Source organism: Engystomops pustulosus, chromosome 4 (assembly GCF_040894005.1).
Source record: "Engystomops pustulosus chromosome 4, aEngPut4.maternal, whole genome shotgun sequence".
Classification (NCBI taxonomy): domain Eukaryota; kingdom Metazoa; phylum Chordata; class Amphibia; order Anura; family Leptodactylidae; genus Engystomops; species Engystomops pustulosus.
In genome coordinates, this window is record NC_092414.1 from 112,473,097 (window position 1) to 112,499,611 (window position 26,515).

At 40.1% G+C, this 26,515-nt stretch overlaps 1 long non-coding RNA gene across 1 annotated transcript in view; it reads left to right on the forward strand.

The window, feature by feature from the left end:
- The first annotated feature begins 23,447 nt into the window (after positions 1–23,447).
- LOC140129073 (uncharacterized) overlaps positions 23,448–26,515 on the forward strand; it is a 109,733-nt gene continuing 106,665 nt past the window's right edge. The window contains exons 1-2 of the long non-coding RNA XR_011855291.1: positions 23,448–23,485; positions 24,053–24,189. This is a non-coding gene — a long non-coding RNA (uncharacterized lncRNA). The remainder of the gene's footprint in view (positions 23,486–24,052; positions 24,190–26,515) is intronic.

Sequence of the window (26,515 nt, forward strand, 5' to 3'; positions counted from 1 at the left end):
ATGGCTATTTTCTAGCCAAGTATGAAAGCACACTACTATGCCAGATGAGATGACGCTGAGTTATTAAACAAAATAAACGTAAAATAAAAAAGGAAATGGCAGACTGTGCCTAATTGAAATCCAACCCCTAATAAATTTTCCCACTTCGGTCTTTGCAATGGATATGTGCGTCACTAAGCGCAAAACACAGCGGTCGCAAGTCTCACTACAAATTGCTCACAATTTGCTAGTAGATGCACTGCAGCAAGTACAGCCACCAGCAGATCAACCAGAAATCAAATATATATAACGCTACTGTAGGCGTAAGTAAGCCGTTTGGATTCTCCTATGGCTATTTTCTAGCCAAGTATGAAAGCACACTACTATGCCAGATGAGATGACGCTGAGTTATTAAACAAAATAAACGTAAAATAAAAAAGGAAATGTCAGACTGTGCCTAATTGAAATCCAACCCCTAATAAATTTTCCCACTTCGGTCTTTGCAATGGATATGTGCGTCACTAAGCGCAAAACACAGCGGTCGCAAGTCTCACTACAAATTGCTCACAATTTGCTAGTAGATGCACTGCAGCAAGTACAGCCACCAGCAGATCAACCAGAAATCAAATATATATAACGCTACTGTAGGCGTAAGTAAGCCGTTTGGATTCTCCTATGGCTATTTTCTAGCCAAGTTTGAAAGCACACTACTATGCAAGATGAGATGACACTGAGTTATTAAAAAAATAAACGTAAAATAAAAAGTAAATGGCAGACTGTGCCTAATTGAAATCAAACCCCTAATAAATTTTCCCACTTTGGTGTTTGAGGTGGATATGTGTGTCACTAAGAGCTAAACACAACGGTAGCAAGTCCCCCTGCAAATTCCTCACAATATGGTACTAGCTGCAAATAAAAAAAAAAAATTAGAACGTTATTGTAGCCCAAAGAAGGGCTGTTGGGTTCTTGGAGAATCACTCCTGCCTAACAGTAAGCTAATAGAACACCCTAACGCTTTCCCTGACCAGCAGCAGCTCTCTCCCTAGCGGCATCCAGACACAGAATGATCCGAGCAGCGCGGGCAGCGGCTAGTCTATCCCAGGGTCACCTGGCCAGCCAACCACTGCTATCGACGTGTAAGGGTACCACGTCATGCTGGGTGGAGTGCAGAGTCTCCTGGCTTGTGATTGGCTCTGTTTCTGGCCGCCAAAAAGCAAAACGGCGGGAGCTGCCATTTTCTCGAGCGGGCGAAGTATTCGTCCGAGCAACGAGCAGTTTCGAGTACCCTAATGCTCGACCGAGCATCAAGCTCGGACGAGCATGTTCGCTCATCTCTAATTATTAGCTTTTTTTTCAGGCAAAACAGATTAATGATTCTATTCATTGATCTTCTATGTATTCTATGTACAGCATATGAAAGTACTATTCCCTTTCCTTTAAAGGAAATGTACCTTCAAAATAAAGCATGGATGAACCAGGGAGACCTTCCCATAGATCCTGGCACTGTGACTGTGATAATCTTCTTATATTTATATGGCCTCCATCCTTCTAAAATCAGCTTTTAAATGATGTTGATTAGCCTGAAGTTCTTTATTGGGTGTTTCCAGTGTCTATAAGTGTGTTAAAACTTCACAGGCTGTTGCAATGAACACATCAGCTCTTCCCTCCCACCTGCTGCTGATAGATTATTGAGGCAGAGGGAGGAGGGAAAGAATGGTGAGAAATTTTCCACTCATTGTAACACCCTGTGAAACTACAGCAGGGATGGGCACTGGTCACATACCCAGAGGCCTTCAGGCTCATTAGCATATTTTAAAAGTTGATTTAAAAATTAAAAGTTGATTTTAGAAGCAAGGAGGCGATAGTTAACAAATATAAGAAGATTACCAGCCACTCTGCCTGAATCTATTGTAAGATTCTATAATAAGATATGAGTAATCTTGATTTTGTAGATAGATTTTCTTTATGAAATCAGTGAGGGTCAGTAAACCCTAATCCAATAACCAAAAAGTTGAGCAATCAAATACATTCAGTACAGTGTGTAGATCAAATGCAAATTTTTATTGAATCATTAAGGTTTTTGAACTAGGTTCAGAGTTGATGGATAGCAATAAAATAAACATTGTGTATTATCGCTTTTTGATTCAATAGGTTTCAGCTTCAAAAACCATCTACGGTGAGGTTGATTTCTCAATTTTTGTGTTCCATTCTTTCTGGCATTATTTTGCCTTTTTTGCCCCCTGTTTTCTGATTTGTTGGATGTATTTTTGATCTGAGCAATTTTTTCTGCCCGTCTAAGCTATTACCATAATTTTTTTTATTTTGGAGTGAGTTCAGGTCCCCAAACCTGAAACCAAACATCTGTCAGATGTTTGGGTTTCAAGTTTGGCGTTCAGTGACATGGGGAAAAGCTTGATTGCTGAGAAGCCAACCAACCAGATTTCAGCCCCAAGCAAACACAGTGATGATATAGTGTTGATGAGGTGCAGAGATCAGTCCATAACATTAATGTTGTCCGCTATTGCCCACTGCGCATATGGACTCAGCATACAATGGTTGTCCTAGAGGGACTCCATGGTGTGGCATTTTTTTGCCCAGAGTGCAGAACATAGAATACATGTCATTTGAATGCTGTGCTGCCAGTCTATGAAGTGCAGAGAAAGTGTTACCAATCTGAACACCTTAGCTTTTAAGATCTTATGGCAGTGGTTGTCCCACAGTATGTAATTCGAAGCCACCACTACTTTTCTTGTTTGGCCATCCCCACCCTGCACCAGCAGGTTGTGGACAAAATAAGGTGTACACTGTGTAATGCCATTAGTCCCAAGGTGCATATCACAAAAGACATGTGTACAAGTAAACATGAGTAGTATATCTCCTAACTGCCCACTAGATTAATGTAGTTGTAGCTGGTACCAAGGCATGAAGCATTTTGGGTCACAGATCCCTCTCGGGAGGAAGAGTTAGCATGACCACAATGTGGAATGCCATGTTGACTTCTCCTCAACATCCACTACCATGTAGCAGGTAGAAATAGAAAGAAGAATGTGACTAACCTGGTGCAAGATTGTCAACACCTCTCCTGGTATTAAAGGATGGGTCCTCCCCATTCAATTTCTTAAGGGTAAATTTGGACAAGTGGCCAGAGCTTACCCTCTATGCCTTGGTGGTTATGTCCTGTCCTACTGCAAGTGTACTGTAAGAATGTGTGTTCAGTACCACTGATACTGAAGAGATTCCACCTAATCACAGTCTATGTGGACCTCATGAGATGGCATGAGATAATTAACTCTCTCATAGCTGTAAAGCTCAATTAACCTATAATCAGACTAGATGACTGATACTAAAGAATGTGGTGTAAATGCCTCAGACCTGTGGACTCCAGTTGCAAGATAGTAGTGGATTGTATTTAAAAAGTGAATATTATCTGAAAACTAAATATTAGAGCTGCATAATCACTGAGAGCACAAATATAATCTAACCTTTAAATAGAGACAGCCTTTTATAGAGCAGATTATTTAAAAAAAAAACATATTTTATACTTTTCTTTTTTTTAAGATACTTGAATGTAAATAATACTGTTCAGAAATATTATAAAACTGGACATTTTAGTCATTTTAGGACTAATTTGAGCCCCTCATGTATGACCAGACTTGCAAAGTAAACATGAGAAGCAGTGGATGAGATGTCAAAAAAGCATGCAGATAACTGAAGCTCCCTCTGACGATTTGTTTGGCTCAGCCTGTAGCACCATCTCCCAACGGACCAAGCCACCTACCGTGTTTCCCCGAAAGTAAGACAGTGTCTTACATTCTTTTTACCCTCAAAAGTCCCACTATGTCTTACTTTCGAGGTATGTCTTAAATGTCGATTTTTGTTTTAACCATAAAATTCACATTTATTAACAACCTGAACAGTATGGTATTCACCACAAAACAGTTTTATACGGTAAAAGCAAGTGCCAAGAATGTCTTGTTGCAACTGTATCATGACGGTATTTCCATGTATAACATGTAAAACGGTAAGAACAAACAGTCTGAATAAGTTATACTGGAAGATAAAACAAATTTATTCCATGACAACCATGTCATCATCTTCAGGAACATCATCATGAGGTTCCTGTGGATTTTATTGGCACTCTCGGGACTCCATTTCCTGCTGAATCGTTAGCCCATATCTCTCATGGGTAGCAAAGCAACGGCACTGTCCTGAAATGAGCAGGTCTTGTCCAGGTAGCCAGCACACAGTGCATTTGCAACGCAGGTGTAAGTGATCTTATCCAATGAATTCTTCATATAGTCCTTGAACGGCTTGTTAATGGCGATATCCAGAGTCCGGAGATAAGCCGTCATCCCTGCAGGAATCATGATTTGGTCAATTCTCCGCTCACGCAGGAAGTTTTTCATGTTTTTGGCGCGGTGTGTGCTGGCTGCATCCCAGATCACCATCCCTCTTGTGTTTCCTCGCATAACAAGCGGCAGCATTAAATCAAGCCACCTCCTTATAACAGCTTGTGTAGCCCAGGCTTTTACAGTTTCCAGCACATAAATGCCAAAAACCTGTCTCAATCTTGTCCTTCTTGCCCTTTGCAATGAGTAGCGGTGTTACTTTAGTGCCATCCAGATGAATCGCCAAAATGCAGGTGACACGTGCACTTTCATAAGCAGTGGAGGGAACGTACGCTGAGGAGGCACCTCGTTGATCAATGGTGGTTTGAGCTGCTTGGCCCATGAACACGGCAGTTTCATCCATGGCGATCATGTTGCAAAGACTGTATTTAGAGAAGTCAATGTCATCCACAATCTTCTTGTAGGCAAATGCTCGTTCCAGCCTAGAGAGGGTTGTGGATCTTCTCAAAGACAGGTCATTGCATTCAAGAAAGTTATCCACCCAGTGCTGTGATGCCTTGAGTTGTTCAGGGGAAATGTCAAACTGTGGTGCCACTGCAAGGGCATATTCCCGAATCTGAGCCCTGGTCACCACCAAGGTCTTTGCTCTCCTGTCTGCAACCCACTCAGAGACCAGGCTTTCCAGCTCTGAATACATTGGTTGCCGACCCCATCCAATCTTGCGCTTTTTAGCCATTCCGCTCTCAACTTTTTCACTCAGGTTAGTGTATTCTGCATGTCATTTTTGGACCAGTCGCTGATCCAACATTTTCTCCTTGCAGAACCCCACTACATTGTTGCCCCAAGATTCTTCGACAATCGCTTTTTTATACTCCGCGGTTTAGCTCTTTTTTACCACTGGAACTGGAAGCGCTCATGTCTAGGGGCAAAAATATACAGTAGCGTACAGTATAAGCACTGCTTATGGTTCCGTATCACAGTGTCCCATAGAGTTGCAGCCCATACAGTATCCCACACAGCCTTCCATAGGGTTGCAGCCCCATACAGTATCCCACACAGCCTTCCATAGGGTTGCAGCCCCATACAGTATCCCACACAGCCTTCTATAGGGCAGCCATTTCCAATTGCGCCATTTCCCACTGCATGTGCTGTCTCCAGCATCTAGATGTTTGTACTGTACTGTGTTATAGTGTTTACTGCTCCAATCCCAGGGTGTCCGTTTTGGGGGATCTGTATAACCCAAATTGCAGTTCTTTTTGTGTTGCTTAAGTTAATAGCAAGAACTCTGTGTTAAATCCACATACTTTCTGTAGTGATTTCTGCTTCAATCCCAGGGAGTCTGTTTTGGGGGATCTCTATACCCCAAATAGCAGTTCTTTTTTGTTGCTGAAGTGATTAGGAAGAATTCTGTGTAAAATCCACATACTTTCTGTATCGATTTCTGCTTCAATCCTAGGGTGTCCATTTTGGGGAATCTGTATACCTCAAATAGCAGTTCTTTTTTGTTGCTGAAATGAATAGGAAGAATTCTGTGTAAAAGCCACATACTTTCTGAAGTGATTTCTGCTTCAATCCCAGGGTGTTTGTTTTGGGGAATCTGTATACCCTGAATAGCAATTCTATTTTGTTGCTGAAGTGAAAAGGAAGAATTCTGTGTAAAATCCATATACTTTTGTAGTGATTTCTGCTTCAATCCCAGGATGTCCGTTTTGGGGGATCTGTATACCCCAAATAGCAGTTCTATTTTGTTGCTCTAGTGTAAAATCCACATACTTTCTCCAGTGATTTCTGCTTCAATCCCAGGGTGTCAGTTCTTGTGCTCCTGTATACCCTAAAATTCAAGTTTTTTTGGTAGATAAAGTAGATCCGTTTCAAATCAACATATTTTTTTAACCAATATGCCAGACAGAGAGGTGGCAAGTGGAGCAGACACAGGTCACAGCACAGCAACGGGACTTTGCGGCAGGAGGGACTCTGTGAGGCCAGAACTGCCATTGTCATCCAGCGGCAGTGTGTTGTTAACCCCTTAAGGACGCAGGGTTTTTCGGCTCATTTCTCGCTCTCCAACTTCAAAAATCCATAACTTTTTCATTTTTCCGTGTACAGACCTGTGTGAGGGCTTATTTTGTGCGTAACAAATTTTACTTTCCCGTAATGTTATATATTTTAACATGCTGTGTACTTCGAAGCTGAAAAAAAATTCCAAATGTGGAAAAATTGAAAAAAAAACGCACATGCGTCACGTTCTTGTGGGCTCAGTTTTTACGACTTTCACTCTTCGCTCCAAATAACATGCCTACTTTATTCTTTGGTTTGGTGCGATCGCGGTGATACCAAATTTATATAGGTTTTATTGTGTTTTAATACATTTTCAAAAATTAAATGAATGTGTACAAAAAAGAAAAAAATTTTTTTGCCATCTTCTGACGCTAATAACTTTTTCAAACTTTGGCGCATGGAGATGTTTGAGGGGTCATTTTTTGCGGAATGAGGCGACGTTTTCAATGTTACCATTTTGAGGTCTGTGCAACATTTTGATAATTTTTTATTTCATTTTTTATGTTATGTAAAAAGGTGTAAAAGTTGCATTTCGGACATTTGGCCGCCATTTCCCGCCTCGGAGGTCACCGCCGCCCGTAACCGTTTTTATATTTTGATAGATCGGGCATTTTGGGACGTGGCGATACCTAATATGTTTGTGATTTTTACTGTTTATTATGTTTTATATCAGTTCTAGGGAAAGGGGGGTGATTTGAATTTTTAATATTTTATTAATTTTTTTTCTTTTTTAAACTTTTTTTTTCTTTTTTTTTTCCACTATTTTTTAGACTATTTAGGGTACATTAACCCTAGATGGTCAGATCACTCCTACCATATACTGCAATACTTCTGTATTGCAATATATGGCATTTTTGCAGGTCATACATTACAATGAGCCACTGGCTCATTGTAATGAACCTGCATAAGCCATGTAGCCTCGTGTCAAAAGAAGACTCGAGGCTACCATGGTAACCGATCGCCGCCCCCCGATGATGTTCGTAGGCGCGGCGATCGTAATAAAGATGGCGGTGCCCGCGCGCCGACGTTGAGAGGGTTAATAGCCGCGATCGGTGCAAGCACCGTTCGCGGTTATTAGCGGTGGGGGTTTTCTGCAAAATGCAAAAACCCCCACCTTTGTATGAAGAGGACTCAGCCTGTGAGCCCTCTTCATACATCTCTTATACCTCTGCGCCGTAGAGCTATGGCACAGAGCGTTAAGGGGTTAAACAACCCAAAGGTTGTCGATTGGTTGACTAGGTCATCCACTTCCTCCCAGATGACATCTGACAACCCCAGCCAAGAGTTCGTGGGTTCGTCAGATACAACCCTTAGTTGGTATGGCCCAGGAGCAGATCAGCAGCGCTCACCGGTCCTCAACCAGCCTCCGTCCTGTTCATTTCACTCAGCCATAGATCTACTAGGTGGTCTGGGATCAGCGCCACTATACAGCAAGGACTAACTCCCTGAAGATAGTCAGCAGCTGCTTGGCAGTGAAGAGGTGGGGCAGACTTCTGCTGCTTTGTGCAGTATGCGGGAAAGTAGAGATTTGGAGAATGGTATGGGAGGTTATGCTGTACTTGCAAGTAGTCAGGCTGTGCATACTGAGACCATTGAGGAGAATAGCAGTGACAGGGAAACACACATCAATGATGATCATCATCGTCAGGAGAAAAGGGTGTCAGCTAGTGTGTCAGGCAGCAAAGCAGGCAGTAAGCCGCTACTGTGAGTCAGCAGCGTGGCAGCAGTGCGAGGACGGGTGCGAAATTGGCCCGGGGTACAAACCCTGCTTCGGAGGTCCAATTAAGCAGTGGCACAGGGGTTTAGAGAAGCAGCGGCGTTAGTAGTCACACAGTGCAGAGTGTTGGTGGTAAAATCACCACCTTGGCATTGTGGCAGTTTTTTGTTAAGACACCAGAGGAGCTGAGCGTGTTTATATGTAGAATCTGCGGGCAGAAAGTGAAGCATGGCAAGTGAGCTAATGTTGGCATCAACACATGCAGCATCACCATACAATGGGCTGGGAGAAACGTGGAACAGATATGGAGGTCCATTCTGTCGCCGCAACAACAGCAGTAGCACCTGGTGGCACACATACCATTTCAGCCAGTCAAGGCTCCAGCAGCTCTGCCGAAGGGAGCTGTTTGGCTTTGTCATCATCTCCTGGTCCAGATGCTCCTGCTCCTTGCTACGCATGGCAGCAGCAGTCGTTGCACAAGGCAATTACAAAGAGACAGCTGTATGCGTCCAGTCATCATAAGCTGCAGAAGCTGGCCATGCTCCTTTCCAAGTTGTTGGTACTGCAGTCTCTCCCTTTCGAAGTTGTGGATTCTGTACCCTTCAGAGAACTAATGGCTTGTGCCGGACTTAGGTGGAGAGATCCAAGCTGAAATTTTTCTTTCCAAAAAGGCAGTACCAGCCCATCACAAATATGTAGAACTCAAGGTGGGCCAGTCCTTGAGCTTATCGACACATAGCCTGCAGGGAGGTTGCTGGACCATTGATCAGGTACTACTCTGTCCAGACAGGGAAGCTTTTTAAGGAGAAGGAGGAGTTTTCCTCAGAGCAGACTGACGACCCCGCAGTAGCTCACAGGTGTCAACGGAGCATGACTAGGGAGATGCAGAGGAGGAGACAGCTCCCACTGAGGAAAACTTGTCCTTGCCCCCCTGGATCCATTCTGCAAGAATAGCATAGCATCCTTAATTCCACTAATAGAGCAAGATGCAAAGATTAGAGAGTACAAGCGTGAATTGGTGCAAGCACTTCTGTCATGTTCAATTCTCCTCAACCTCCTCCACCATTGAATATGGTAAGTAGTACCAGTAGGTAGGCTGTGATTCACATCTTCCCACACGTCTCCTGCTACGATAGCATGAGTCCTCCCCATTTAGTTATTTTGGGGGGAAAACTGGACACATGCCTGGAGCTTGCACAGCTCAGAGCACAGGTTCTGCTCCACCAGGTGGTGTCATCACCAACAAGAGGATCCAGCTATCTACAGCCAACAAAGATAATCAAATAATTAAATATTAGGAAATTCCTTTTTTTCCAGTCACGTTAATAAAGTAATATCCAACACAATTGATATTGAAAAGGGCAGTAAGAGATTTTTCTCTATTGTTGAATTTATGTAGACTCTTATTACATTATGCATAATGCTCAGGTGTTTTTTACTTTTCTTTCTGTGTGTAAGATTCAATGCTACCAATGGTACAATTTGTTAAGCATTTTAAAACTCCACTGAAATAGTAGATGAAAAACCCATTTGAACCACATAAGTCTATTTCACAGACATACTAAATCTGTTTATAGTGAATGAAAAAGGCATTATTCATGTTAACTCGCAGTGTAAAATAGATCATGGCATTAGGCAAGAAAATTATTAAAAGTGAAAGATCCTCAAAGAGAATGCAAAAAATAAGTAAAACCATGATTTCAAGCATATATGTAATGAAATCTAAATTGAATTCAGTTCAAAATCATTTACCTTTTGACATTATACATCAGTGTACTAAGCATCAGTTAAGAAAGTAAATAGCCTTTCAATTTAAATGAAAAATTGCTCTGTCTCTTTTGATTTAGAAGTAATTTCCAAATTTAAAGTACACTGCAGTTGTTTATTTAGGACTGACTTGAAAGTGCTATTCATTTCAGAGGAGCTGTTATGTCCTTCACCACTTTAATATGTCTGTTTCTTTTTCATTGCCAGTGAATAGCATTGTCAGTCCTAATTATTTCTTTTAATTGATATTGTCTACTGTTTAATTGTTCAAGTGTGTCGCATTGTCATTTCAAAAAAAGTTAGAATATCAATGACATTTTAAATATTAAAATATTGCTTTTAACACACTAAATTTTATTTCTCCCTTTTCATTTTAACCTTTTAAATAAAACATGAGACAAACAATGTTCTCAATATGATTAGCAAGGGCTTTTTTCTTAAACTTTTTTCTCTAACTCTTTTCTTAAAGGTACATTTATAACTATTTAAATGATGTGTTCCAATAATCCATACTTACCAAATATATTTGAATGCTAACTGTATTTACTGTAGATAAAACAGTATGCCTGGAGTTTAATTTTAGCAAAAGCATGAGCTTTTCAATTCTAGGTGAATTATATATATATATATAAAAAAAAAATTAAACTCACATCCAGAGACCAACATAGACTTAGTGAAGGTTAAACGTAAGCATAGCCCACACAGACATACAGGGGCACATGTATCAAACTTTTGGCTTGCTTTTTTCTTTCATTTTTGAGACATTTCATAATGCTTGTGCTCATTTGCAACTTTTTTTCCGCCTAAAACTGTCTCCTCTCAAAATTCACCATTGTTTCATTTTCTGCAGTGTTAACTGAGTTATCACCTGAATCCAGATGTGAGTTGCGACTGTTTTAAAAAGTTGCAAAAAAGTTGCAAATTTTTGCTCAAATATAGGGCTGCCCCTGACCAGGTATAGAAATTTGCTTAAAACCATTTGCCACTTTGAAGACTTTTGGAGACTTTTGTTTTAAAAAGTTGCAAATTCACTAAAGACCAACCACCACATGTATCAACAAGGAAAAAGCAGTAAGATACACCTGAACAGCAGAAAAGACAAGAAAAGTCCCAATAAAGAGATGGACAAATCTGGACATGTGCCCCACAGTATATTAGCAAGGATTTTTTTAAGATCTAGAACATGCACTAGGATCTACAGTTGTTCATCTTGATTTTTATAAGACTGGCTTTTTATGAACCATGGCATAATTTCTTTTCATGTAATTTTTCGTATAAATGCAAATAGTGGTGCCTATTAATACCTCAGTACTGTGACAGCATGCTATCCTCACCAGGTGTCTGAATAATATCACCGCACGATTATTGAAAAGAAAACTTTCCAAAGACAAAAGACAGTTAAATAAAGTGATTCACAGTTCAATTTACCACCCACACACACACACTAATCCTACACAATGATAGTGTCTTATTTTATGCAGTACCCAGATACAAGTGCCTCCCTTTCTATTTTTAGATATTATCCTTTAGCCTGAATAAGCACAGTAGCAGAACCCATTATCACAAGATCTGTAAGTCACATGTCAGTTAAGGTTTTATGGAGCAGAATCATGGTCTGAGGCCATTACACACGCAGAGGCTCACCTCCAGGTTTCAGTAGGTGTCTGGGCAACAGAGCGTCATTTGGCCCTGTTGCAATGAACTCATGTGGTGGCAAAAAAAAATTGCAGAAATCAACAAAAATGTTCTAATTTTCCCAAACAGTCTTATCATGGTTACTTTATATACAGCCTCATCATAGTTTACTATGTACAACCCCATCATGGTTCTATTATATATAGCTTCCCATGGATTTATTATATACAGCCCCCCTTACCAGGTACTGCCAGGTTGCTGGGGACTAAGATTTGTCTGTGTGGGCCCACCCCAGCAGCTCTGGGTTCCACCCAGGTATGCCTGGTGCTGACGCTGGCCCTGCAGCTGACACTAGCCACTGACACCTGTGATTGGTGCTGACACTAATCACTGGTGTTTACCACTCAAGTGCCACCATCAAACGTGCATGGAATATACTCTAAGATATTGTCACTTGGAAGTACAATTTCTTATCTCGAGAAAGCCCCTATTCAGCTCTGTACATGAAAAAATAAAAATGATCTTTGAAGGTGGGGAGCAAAAAACCAAAACATAAGACATGGATAAAGTTCATTGGCAGCAGGGGGTTAATTTACATTAAATCCATAGGCAATGAAGCAGTGTGTAGTTGATACTGTAAGGGTTATTTGGTAATAAGTATGGCACAACCTATTTTTTGGTTATCTTCTAATCAATAAGGCTCAGTATCACTAATCTCAGCAGTTTTAACTGTATTGGTAACAATTCATTTTTAACATATTGATTAATATGATTCAGTAGCATGATTTCAATACTAATGAATTGGTTATTATGAATTATTTAGAATGATGAAGTTAGTATTTTAAGTGTGATGTTTTCTTATTTATTTTGGTGGAACAAATACACGGATTTGGTATTGTTTAGATTGTTCCAATTTTTATGTTGTTGGCTAAGAGTGTATTACAGCACAAGGCTCGTATATATGGTAGTACTGTCTCTGTTATGTACATGAAATTTTAATTGAGATTAGGTACAAAATTTACTAATAAAATATTTCAGTTTTAGCATTGCTACAGTCTTTACAGACAATTGTTTTTAGTGATCTTAGTGTTATTATTTTCATTGCAATTTTGTGCAACTTCCCAGAGATCGTTTATAAGTATTTGAATGACACATGTGCTACCTTCAAATATTGGTATATAGCTTTTAGAGCATAGTATGATGTTCTGATGAATAAGAGGTAGCTTACCTATATTACCTGTTGTGGCTTACTAGACTGTATGTTACTATAAAATGTATTCCCTGTTTTGACAGTTAGTAAACCTTGAAAAACTTTGTAGAGTTTGATAAAAATGCAGTTCGGCATCAACAACATTCTTTAAAATGACTGTTAATTTCAAATATTTATAGGCCTTTTCCTTTAACTTTATTTTACAGTTGTTCAGTCTTACACAGTAGATTTGTTATAAAGGAGAGAAGAAGGAGGAGAGAGAGCCAAGGGGCGCTCAATGTGCAGATTACCTTTTTTCAATTATTCAGATATAAGGAATGTGGGCTATTATGCTCACCTTGTTGAGTTGTGCTGATGGCACAAAAATAGTACACAGATGCACTTTTCCTGGAGTTTCTTGAAAAGTGAAGATGACACTCTCCCATGGGTACAACAGAAGATGGACCCGGCACGCTACGTGAAAAGATTTATTTTGTATATAAAACAATAAAAGCAAAACGCGTTTCGGACCCGGAGCGGTTCCTTCATCAGTTGCATAGATCTGTTGACATACATGCGGCTTTTTAAAGAGGCGGTTTTGGCGCGGTATGATCACCGGTTATGGAGACCGGGCAGACCAATTAATGGATCGCAGTGATAATCAATAAAATTTCCAAATATTTACACAAATACAATAAATAAATAATAAAATACACAACTTATATATATATGACCTATTTACAATGGTACCTTTATATTGCGTCCTGAATGTAATTAATTTATGATGCGATGGCAGAATAAATGACTGAACGGTAGGGAGTTGGATATGGAGAAATCCTAGTCCTTGGTCTATAGCAAGATTTGTTGCTATAGACCAAATACCAACAGATTCTGACAGATCCTACAGACCTACTTCCTACCTATTTCAACACATCTGAAAAGTCCAGGAGACTACAGTATGTAGAGCCAGTGGAATAAAACCAATTTACACCATAGACAATCCATATAAACAATATATAGAATTGTGCGGTCCCTTTTATTGACTACTGTCTGATAATATAGTCAGGACAGGATAATGCTAGTCCAGCTTTTGTTGATTACATGAATTCTAATCAATATAACCTCAAATTTATGTTTTTTTTTTTTATTTTAAATCCTTTCTTTATTTTTCAAAAAATTTCCATTAAATATAATTCACAACAAATATAACATATCACGGACATACAATGCTTCTGATACAGTATAATCAACTTTATCGTCCAGAAATATTAAACTGGTGATCTAGGCGAAGCTATCGCCTGGCACAAATGGACTGTTCAGATAAAAGTTATTGGCAAGGTGACTACCGACAGTAAATAATGTGGCTACCAACACAGATATAATTGTGCGGCGGTCGGACAACACAGAAAGCACCAAGTCCGTTATTGCATCGTTCTGACATGCCTAGAAACCGTTATTGCGTTTTATAACACCCCACCCCTCCCCCCCAATCCCCCATGCCCGCCCCTGCACCGATGGAGAGATCACCACCCAAAACAAGAAGAAAAAATAAATAAATAAATAAAAAATAAAAAAAAATAAAAAAAATAAGGGAATTAACAGAGAGAAATCGCCGAGTCATATTTAACCTGTTCTCCACTCCAACCAACAATCGGATTCTTTCTTGTCTCTTAGGTTCCCTTCCATAGAACCTCCCAGAGGTGTTGTTTCAAAATTCATCATTCTTTCAACCAATATATGCCATTCTTTTATTTTGGGGGTGTTTCCCCCTTTCCAATTTCTTATCAATAACAATCTCCCGTTAAAGAGTAGTTTGTGCACTAAGATCCTTTTAACCTTAGACATCCCCAAAGCTGGAATAAGTCCCAAAATCGCCACTGAGGCATCAAAAGCTAAGTTGATTCCCAGCCTCTCCGTGATGCACTCATATATCTCCATCCAGAGTTTTTTTATCTTAATGCAATTCCATAAAATGTGTGTAATGTCTGCTCCCTCCTCCTGACATCCATTGCATCTCGAGTTGTCTCTCAATTTGGCCTTATACAAAATGTCTGGGGAGTAATAGATTCTATAAAGAATGTTTAATTGAATTAGTCTATGGTTCAAGTTCTTTGAAGTATATTTTATATTTCTATAGATATGGTTCCAGTGCTCTTTATCTAGTGTACCACAGACCTTTGCCCATTTGTTTTGGCTAGGATGTGTAAGGTTCTTCTCTACCTCTATCATTATTCCTCTGTATATTTTTGGGGCATTAACCAAAGTGAGAATAAAAGACATTAAACCACAGTTCTCTACTTTGAAGTAATCCTTGTTAGTTTCTGCTCCAACTGCATGTCTCAGTCGAATGTAGTTAAAGTAATCGTTGTCTTTTAATTGATGGCCCTGTTTCAGTTTGTCGAAGGACACTAGTAAACCCTCGTGAAATAAATCAGAAATGTACCTTAAGCCCCTATTTCTCCAAAATTGTGAATCTATTTTACATAGTTCTATAATGTGCTCATTGTGCCATAACGGAGAAAAGATAATAGAACCCTGGGTTCCTAAAAGGGTTCTAAACCGTTTCCATGTGTTGTGAATCAAATTCGTGATTGGAAGTTTCTCTCCCTTCTCTTTCGTCAACCTTCCAGACTCTAATAGTGTAAATATATTATCTTCTATATTATTAAACTTTTTCAGCAGCTCCTTAAAGGCTGCCTCAAATTTATGTTTAATTTCTCCAATGCTATTATTTTGTTTCTAGATTTGTCCCTTACAGGCGATTTGTTCCACAAACAAACAGCAGGTAATACACTGCTGTATGCAACGAGTTGTCACCCACCTCACGTTAGAAAAATCTCCCAAAAGGAGAGTACATTAGAGCCAAATGAATATGTACACAGGAAACACAATACCGGATATACTTGACTATGAGCCGACCCGAGTATAAGCCGAGACCCCTAATTTTACCAGCAAAAACTAGGAAAACCTATTGACTCGAGTATAAACCGAGGGTGTAGTATACAGCCATCCCCAAGTAGTATACAGCCAGCCCCAAGTAGCATACAGCCAGCCCCAAGTAGCATACAGCCAGCCCCATGTAATATACAGCCAGCCCCAAGTAGTATACAGCCAGCCCCATGTAGTATACAGCCAGCCCCAAGTAGAATACAGCCAGCCCCATATAGCATACAGCCAGCCAGCCCCTTTATTTATACAGACAGCCAACCCCATTTAGTATACAGCCAGCCTGCTCCCTGTTTGATAAGCACATTAAAAAAAATAAACTTAATACTAACCTTCCGGCGATACTCACCCCCGATTCTCGAGGCCGGCTCCTGATCCCTGGCAGGGGCTCCCGGCGGCTTCTGTCTTCTTTCTTCTCTTGACGGCGGAGTCATGTCCATGCGATCACCCCGGCGGCACTCACTATGATGAAGTCATCAGTGGCAACACCGCCGCATCACAGTGAGCGCCAGCGGGGAGATTGCATGGACGGGACTCTGCCGGCAAGTGAAGAAAGAAGACAGAAGCCTCCGCCGGGGATCGAAAGCCACCGCTGAGGATCAGGAGCCGGCACCTAGGATCGGGGTGAGTATCGCCAGAAGGTGAGTATTACGTTTATTTTCTTAATGTGCTTAACATCAGGTTCGGGATCAGGAGCCGCTGCCGGGGATCGGGAGCCGCTGCCGGGGATCCGGGCACCGGAGGGTGATTATTACAATTTTTTATTTTAATTGACTTGTGTATAAGCCGAGGTGATATTTTTTTTAGCAAATTTTTATACATACATTTTTTATATATATACGGTATATAATATAAATTGAACAAAAGCAATTGTATACATACATCTAAAACCAGACAACAATTGCTAAATAGCGAAAGGTTATTGTCAAGAAAATGTGAAAAGAATACAAATAAAATAACTTTCACTAATGAGTACACAAAGGATTATCACTGTGTCATAAAAATTATGAAGAAACATCTCTCTATTTATTTCCATCTATTGATAGACATAATAGTTGTCTATCACTAACTTGTAGTTACAAATGTGCATTGTCTCGATGCACAATATGCAAATATATACAAAAAACGACATTTTTACTTTAATCCATACTAGACGTATTCGGTTCCTCAGCACCGATGAGTAGTCTAAAAACGAAAGAGATAGATGAGCGTATAAGAAATTGCCTAGAGTGCCCTAATGTGTATGAAAGGTATGTATGCAGAAGACTCACCTCATAGGCTTGTTTGTACATCTCAAGAAACACAGATGAGTCATGTATGTTGCTCCTTGGGGAAGTATCAGGAATGGTTTGCCCCAGTATAAGTGAAGTCAATATGGGAAAAGTAGATAGAAAGTACATGTTGAGTACATAAAGTGTAAGATACAGGGAGGAGTGATGAATGTCCGTGTGGGCTTGGGTCTTGCTGACTTGTTGGTCGTAAGACATCCCTAGAACAGCCCTGATTTAGGACACAAATCTATCATGTCCTGATAGCCTAGCTTCGGATCTTTGGTCCTATTTAACCACAGTTCTGACCGGAACCTGACCCTGCAATATCTGGCCCTATTACAGACCTATTCAGCAGGTATAGTCAGATGATGAGTATTACTTGCGTCAAAGAGTCACAGGTAGGATGTAGGTACTGTGTCATAAAGTCATGTCACAGTTGAGATATGAATCCCAATTCCAGACAAGGCTTGTTTCGCCCTATAAGGCTGCTGGGTTAATCAACAAAACGTCCTAATAAAGGCAGGAGGTTTGTACTAAGTTAGCCCTATTGAGTTAAACAATGTTCAAAAAAGTGGTGAGGGATTGGATAATAATTATCTTACCTTATCCCTGTGGAGGGCAACGAAGGTTTAAGTATGGTAACGAGGCAGGAGAGATGGCTGAGGGAGTCAATCGAGCTCCTAGTGTCAGCCATGTGAACCAGTGGGCTCTAATGGCTGCTCATACTGCCGGGGTTTTTAACACTTGGCGCCATGGTGTAGACCACTCCACTAGGGACGCCGTCCACCAGCGAAGGCCAATCGGGATATCTAAACCGAGAGGTGGATCCATGGGCGGCGCCTCCACTGGAAATAGCCGTCGGCCGTGCACACGCGCCAGAGGACATTCATCACTCCTCCCTGTATCTTACACTCTATGTACTCAACATGTACTTTCTATCTACTTTTCCCATATTGACTTCTCAGACAGTCACTTATACTGGGGCAAACCATTTCTGATACTTCCCCAAGGAGCAACATACATGACTCATCTGTGATTCTTGAGACGTACAAACAAGCCTATGAGGTGAGTCCTCTGCATACATACCTTTCATGCACATGAGGGGCACTCTAGGCAATTTCTTATACGCTCATCTATCTCTTTCGTTTTTAGACTACTCATCAGTGCAGAGGAACTGAATATGTCTAACAATACCCCACTTAAATACGACTTGTAAATATTTGTAAATAAAGTTACACGTCTTCAATTACATATCACTAGTTGTATTTTCTCTTGCATGTCCTTAAGTGATTTTTTTGTTCAGGTTACCCCTATTAACATATTGCAAGTAACCCGACTCCCTCTGTCATTGTATTTTTTTTTAATCCATATTAATAAGAATTATAAAATTTGTACATTTATCAATTGCAATACCACATACCTATTGTATTCATAAGTGTGTCAATTATGCTCCCTGCAATACATAGGAATCATTAAACGCAGCTTAAAAATCGGGTTGTGTCCAAACATGTGTCTGGATCCCGTTCAGACTGCTCCGTTGTTACCAACACAAAAAGCATTTCTAAATGTCTAAACACTGCAAAGAAGGGTGGGATGCAGTTACTGGTGCCTTTGATCTCCCTTAGGCTTCAATGGCCTCTGATGGCATACAGGAGCCATACATACTGCTCAGCAGGCAGGAGCTGGGAGGAAAGACACAGTCTTTTGCACAGTATACAGTATGTATATAGGCAATAACAATATCTCTGCCTGCCAGTATAAGTCTAAGGGTACAAGAGATGTAAACCTAGCCTTACTTAACTATATTAAATATTATATATATTATACATATTTTTACTTATCCATTCACTAATAAAAAGTCATGCTTTTTTGTTTTTATTGCCCCTTTTTAGCATTAATGCATGATAGGAATTTAATAAATGTCCAGCACATTTACTTTATAAGATATTCTGTGCAGCACTGAATTACTACTGCAGTGGTTTGGATTACCTATAATTAAAAAGTTTTGGCACATGTGCATTACTTGTGTCTTCCTTGCTTCACATCCACTATTTTTGACAACTATTGGATTTGGGAATACAAACATAATTTTTAGATTATGGAATTAAATGCTTGCCATTTGTTATGCAACTTTGTCAGTATGCTTACAGAATGCCATCACCATCAATTTACTATATCAGTGCTAATGATGTTAAAAGTTTGATCATAGTCGGAAAGAAATGTATTGCTGCTATAACAAGATAAAAAAATTACCATACATACTCGAGTATAAGACGACCCAAGTATAAGCCCAGGCACCTAATTTTAGCACCTCAAACTGGGAAAACCTATGGACTTGAGTATAAGCCGAGGGTGGGAAATTCATTGGTCATAGCCTCCCAGTATATAACCAGCAAGCCCCCTGTAGTATATAGCTAGCCACTTGTAGTATACAGCAAGCCCCCTGTAGTATATAGCCAGCCCTCTGTAATATATTGCCAGCCCTCTGTAGTATATCGCCAGCCCTCTGTAGTATATATCTAGCCATTCCCCTGTAGTATATGGATAGCCTCGCATCCTTTATTATATAGTTAGCCCTCTTTTGTATATAGCCAGCCCCCTTTAGTATATAGCCAGCCCCCTGTAGTATATAGCCAGCCACCTTTAGTATATACCCTGCCAGCCCCCTTTAGTATATAGCCAGTCTCATTTATTATATAGCCTTCCAGTCCTCTTTAGTATACAACAACCGAAAAATCTTTAACTGCAGGAAGAAATCACTATGTAGTCAAATATCTCTGCTCAAAAGAGTAGGAAGACCCCAGAAACATCAAAATAACCCGTAGTATACAGCCAGCCCCCAGCAGTAAATAGCAAGCCCCCTGTAGTATATAGCCAGCCCTCTGTAGTATATTGCCAGCCCTCTGTAGTATATTGCCAGCCCTCTGTAGTATATCGCCAGCACTCTGTAGTATATATCCAGCCATTCCCCTGTAGTATATGGACAGCCTCGCACCCTTTATTATATAGTTAGCCCTCTTTTGTATATAGCCAGCCCCCTTTAGTATATACCCTGCCAGCCCCCTTTAGTATATAGCCTGCCAGCCCCCTTTAGTATATAGCCAGTCTCCTTTTTTATATAGTCTTGCAGTCCTCTTTAGCATACAACAACCGAAAAATCTTTAACTGCAGGAATAAATCACTATCTAGTCAAATATCTCCGCTCAAAAGAGTAGGAAGACCCCAGAAACATCAAAATAACCCCTATCAAGCTTTCATAGAAGAGCACAAATATGCCTCAATCGATAAATAAATCAGAATCTTTATTGTAATTTCAATCGACAGTATATTACAGCAAATACATAAATACTAAAAAAACCCCATTAAAAAAAGGACATCTAAAAACAAACGCAAATACGGACAGTGTTGGACTCTGGCCCTTGCTACATACAGATAAGGAGACAATTCAGTCACTCCCCGTAGATCATCCAATTTGAGAGATCAGCTTGTTAAAAGTCACTATGTATCCTCACAATATATTTTCAACTCTAAGGGTCCACGATGGGGCTCTTTTCAGTGTGGGGATTGTAGTGCATGTTCCCTTATGGAGAAAAGCAACTACTTCTCTGATTCCTCGGGACAAAATGAATATAAGAACATCTAATGTGGTGTATTATGCACAGGGTCCTTGTGGACTTATTTACATCGGGCTGACTTCTCGAGAATTGAGAGCCAGGATATTGGAGCACATTAGGGACATTAAAAATGCCAACACCGCAATGGACTCTGAGGAACTGAGTAAATTGAAAACTATACCAAGACATTTCTTGGAATTCCATAATGGAAATTGGAGACTTCTCAGATTCCGGGGCATTGATAAAGTGTCCCTGGGATGTCGAGGAGGTGACCTTAAGAGAATCTTAGCCCAGCGAGAGCTAAAGTGGATCACAGTGTTGCGGACGGTAACACCAAGGGGTCTAAATGAGGCAACGTCCTTTGCTCCCTTTTTGGGGTAGATTGTGATTTTGACTGGCACTGTAGTACATTTAGTTGGTGTGTATTCGACCTTTGCTAATGTTTTGATGTTTTTGACATATGTTTTGCAAGTCACTATGAACAAAATGTGGATGATTAGAAGAAGTGGATAGGACGGACTTAAGAGAAATTTTTTTTTTAATACAACAGTGATCATCTTGGGAGATGCATTAGGATTCCATAGGGGACATTTTGGGGCCAATAGATAATGGTGTTTGATGATGCTGACGATACTTTCTGTATTGGCAGTTTTTTGCTTTGATGCATTGTGATATACACTCACCGGCCACTTTATTAGGTACACCATGCTAGTAACGTGTTGGACCCCCTTTTGCCTTCAGAACTGCCTCAATTCTTCGTGGCATAGATTCAACAAGGTGCTGGAAGCATTCCTCAGAGATTTTGGTCCATATTGACATGATGGCATCACACAGTTGCTGCAGATTTGTCGGCTGCACATCCATGATGCGAATCTCCCGTTCCACCACATCCCAAAGATGCACTATTGGATTGAGATTTGGTGACTGTGAAGGCCATTTGAGTACATTGAACTCATTGTCATGTTCAAGAAACCAGTCTGAGATGATTCCAGCTTTATGACATGGCGCATTATCCTGCTGAAAGTAGCCATCAGATGTTGGGTACGTTGTGGTCATAAAGGGATGGACATGGTCAGCAACAATACTCAGGTAGGCTGTGGCGTTGCAACAATGCTCAATTGGTACCAAGGGGCCCAAAGAGTGCCAAGAAAATATTCCCCACACCATGACACCACCACCACCAGCCTGAACCGTTGATACAAGACAGGATGGATCCATGCTTTCATGTTGTTGACGCCAAATTCTGACCCTACCATCCGAATGTCGCAGCAGAAATTGAGACTCATTAGACCAGGCAACGTTTTTCCAATCTTCTACTGTTCAATTTCGATGAGCTTGTGCAAATTGTAGCCTCAGTTTCCTGTTCTTATCTGAAAGGAGTGGCACCCGGTGTGGTCTTCTGCTGCTGTAGCCCATCTGCCTCAAAGTTTGACGTACTGTGCGTTCAGAGATGCTCTTCTGCCTACCTTGGTTGTAACGGGTGGCGATTTGAGTCACTGTTGCCTTTCTATCAGCTCGAACCAGTCTGCCCATTCTACTCTGACCTCTGGCATCAACAAGGCATTTTCGCCCACAGAACTGCCGCTCACTGGATGTTTTTTCTTTTTCGGACCATTCTCTGTAAACCCTAGAGATGGTTGTGCGTGAAAATCCCAGTAGAACAGCAGTTTCTGAAATACTCAGACCAGTCCTTCTGGCACCAACAACCATGCCACATTCAGGCCTCAAATCACCTTTCTTCCCCATACTGATGCTCGGTTTGAACTGCAGGAGATTGTCTTGACCATGTCTACATGCCTAAATGCACTGAGTTGCCACCATGTGATTGGCTGATTAGAAATTAAGTGTTAACGAGCAGTTGGACAGGTGTACCTAATAAAGTGGCCGGTGAGTGTATATAACTGGGTAGCATTTAGTACTCTGATATGTGGTGTTGGTACAGCGATTTTTATGCTATCTTTATACTTGTGTAATTATTGTATGGTAAGAATGCGCTATTTTTTGTGCTATTTTTCATATTTTTTTATTTTTTTATTTTTGTGTATACAAAAAAAAAGTTTTACACATTTTCTTGCCACTTTTTACACTTTTGGCGCTAGCACTTTATTTGGTTTGTATAATTCAAACCTCTTCCCCTTTTTTTCATTTCTTTTTTCACTTTCCAATCATTTACACTTGCCACAATTTCATATTTATAAAAATAATGATGAAAAAGTCTGGAAAAAGGATATATTTTTTGGCACAATAAATTTTTGCATTATTTTCATTTATTGTTTAGCACATTTTCAATGATATCGAGATTTAGGGTTTCCGCCCTTTTCATTTTTCATTATTTCATTTTTGTATTTAATTTTTATTTGATGTATTTATAAACTAATTGATGTACTATGTACTAATATCATGTAATCATGTATCTGAAATTACCACATATATCCTTAGTATATATTCTCCATCAGCTGGTACCATTTATGTGATCTAGATGTGTCGAATGATGGATTTGGTCCCATCCAAGATAGCCACTCTGTACAATTGAATGGGCTTCTAAAAAATGGCCGCCGTAAGGATTTTGTCCCATCCAAGATGGCCACTCTGTACAATTGAATGGGCTTCTAAAAGATGGCCGCCGTGAGGATTCTGTCCCATCCAAGATGGCCACTCTGTACAATTGAATGGGCTTCTAAAAATGGCTGGCGCAAGGTGCTGTGCGCATGTCTGGAGTCCTGTGGTCCCTTCCGCTTCTGGCGGGTGTCAATTAGGACCTCGCGATACCCTCTTGGAGTTGCGGACTCCGTGACGCTGACGCCAGAGACAGGACAGCATGGTCTCCACACATGCGCCGACTTAGCACTAATTGCTTTATGTAGTTCACCTGTCCACTTTAGATTTAAGGTTGAGTGTTACACACGGACCACACACCCCCTGACGAAGCAGGTGTACTGGTAGGGCTGTCATGGCGTCTGGTGAGTACTGGTTAATACTTTTGTGTTTGTGACATATGTTCGAATATGTGTTAATACATTGTACAATATTACTTTTCTGTATTGGGCATTTTGCAATAGCAGTACCTGTCATATATAATGTTACATTGGCCTGGATAGTGTTTGGCCAACACCAGCGTTGTATATACATGTAATAGTGTACCCCTCCGGTTTTCCCACACTGTCCGTATTTGCGTTTGTTTTTTAGATTTCCTTTTTTTAAAGGTTTTTTTTTTAGTATTTATGTATTTGCTGTAATATACTGTCGATTGAAATTACAATAAAGATTCTGATTTATTTATCAATTGAGGCATATTTGTGCTCTTCTATGGAAGCTTGATAGGGGTTATTACTCTTTAGTATATAGCCTGCCAGTCACCTTTATTAAGTATATAGCTAGCCCTGTGTAGTATGCCAGCTCCTGTGTAGCATATAAACAGCTCAGTGTAGTATATAGCTACCCAGGCCCCAGTTTGTACAGCACAAAAAAAATAATAAACTAAGTACTCACCTTTGCTATGCCTCAAGCAAGTCCTTCTCTTACTCCAGGTCAGCTCCGGGTCCGTGCACGTGGCCCGGCCGGCTCAGTTTGATGTCGGCAGTGACTGACATCTTAGCTGTGCAGCTGCTGCACATGACCTTCTACTGCCGATGCAACAGAGAAGACCTACAGGGGCACCAGAAAGGTGAGTTTTGACTTTTTTTTTCTTGACTCGTGTATAAGCCGCGTTTGAGTTTTTCAGCACATTTTTTGTGCTGAAAAACTCAGATATTGCTCGAGTATATGGTATGTGTAAGCAATTGTTGTAATTATTTCCAAAATTGCACATTTTGTAATACTAAAAACATTTCACATCCACACTCTGTTGACTGCTGTTATTCAGTTTCTCTATTTAGCAACTGAAGCTGCTGTTTGCTATTTCCTTTACAAATTAATGCACCCCTATGGAAATCCTGTTTCATGGTATGCCAATGACATAATTTAAGTACTTAATCAATTATAACAATTTACAGTGGTTAAGAAATATCCCTGTGGTAGGCAGTTTGCCTCAGACTGCATGGCTAGACCTTGAGAAATAGAATTGTAACATCAATCATTAGTCACCAATCAACTTTTCCAGAGAAACTCCATTGCACTCAAGGAGATACACAACCTCTACATGAAAATAAACATTTGCCACAAATTCCGTACCTCAAAGGGGTATGAGGTTACTTTTATATTAAAGGCTTATCTGTATACTGGTCATATGGATATATCACAGGTTTTTGAAGTGGATGCAGAACTCATCAGAGTACCACAACTGCTTGAAGAGGCTACCACAAACAACTCAAGTTTGCTATGATCAGGAAGTGAGGAAAAAGATAACCCATTTTTGTTAGGGTGCCTAAAATACATACACAATCCCTTAAACTCTTAAAAATTTGTGACATATTGATACTGTGACAGGGTGTTTGGAGAAGTGGTGGATGTGGTATACATTTGCCTAAGGTTCCTCACATCTACACGTTTCTAGGAAGCAACCAGAATGTATATAAGTTCTTTGCAGACTCCTTTGCATTTAGGTTTTGGGAAAAACATACTAGGGACCTGTGTTGCTAGAGTGGAGAAGAGAGGGTGGACTCCAATCCATTCAAACAGACCAGATTTTGGCTATCCTCGTTACCTGCTGTACAGCCATCTATAACTGTACTAGACTAATTTAAGGAGACCAGTGACGACTCTCAGAGCTCTCTGTACCTGTAGAAACAACTGTGAGTTTACTGCTGTGTTGTTTGGGAGGCTGTACAGTAGGGATAGTCTCTGCTAGTCAGGAGACTGATGTATAGTTAGGGGCCTGAAGGACTAGAATTTACTTTTGTTAGTCCTTTGTTTCTGCTGCTCTATTTTTTATTGAAAATAAAATTGGTTGTGGTCGATTGAACAAAACTGACTTTGTTGTTGTGGAGTCTCGCAAAAGACACTGGAGACGATTTCCCTGCTACCTAATCCGTTATAATACAAAATTGTTTTTTTGTAATGTACCTGTATTAACCTGCTAGATTTGACCATGAAACCTATACCTTGGTGATGCCCATATGAACTTCATTTGTAAACAATGTTTATATAATTGGGAGTACCAGTTAATGGCCTAAAAACATAGTTAAAAAAATTATGAAAATCACTTCCTTTCACTAGAATGCACATATATGCCTGATATTAACAATATAAAAAATAATTATCTCATGCAGTAAACTATGTAATCAAAAATATCAATGAAAATGTCAGCTCATCTCACAACAAATGACCCCTTAATCTGTTTGTACGTTGGAGTATAAAAAGTAATGGCTATCAGAGTATGGTGGCATAAAATCTTTGCGAGGAATTTATTGTGACTGGGCACATCATGAGCCATGAGGCTACAGCTTCTTGATCCACATAGGTCCAGAGAGAATTTTACACCAGGTCCTATCGTAGGTGTAGTCTTCTGCTATATGCTGTGTCATGCACAAGCTATGACAAATGTTACCCACCACTCTGTTTTCCTAAAATGAGTGTGTATAGAATTATGTGAGTCAGAAGTAGCGTATTGTAGTTAATATTCTAAAGTACCATTGGACAGAGCAGATGTGAATAAAGTTCTGGTGTTAGATAAAAAAAATATTTTAGCTGCAGTCTGCTTTTCTTCCACATTGTTTCTTCCTAAGGAGAAGAAAGGGAGAAAAAGGGCATGATAAATGGAGTAAAATAAATGATTACTCTTGTTACAGAAAGTTTCTTTAACTGCCACGTGTCAATTGGAATATGTGTAATACATCATCCAAGGTACTTGTGCCCTGTTATATGTAGGGGTAACTACAAAGTGCGGACACCATGGGGGTCATTTATCTTAGTCTGATGCACATTATTGGTTGTATTTTATTGACTTTTTGAGCACAATAGGGTATTTGTGCAATTTTTGCTCCATTTTCCAGCAGTTCGCCAAAGTTGGGTTTGCACCTAATTTACGGGTTTTTCCTCTGCATCCACGACAT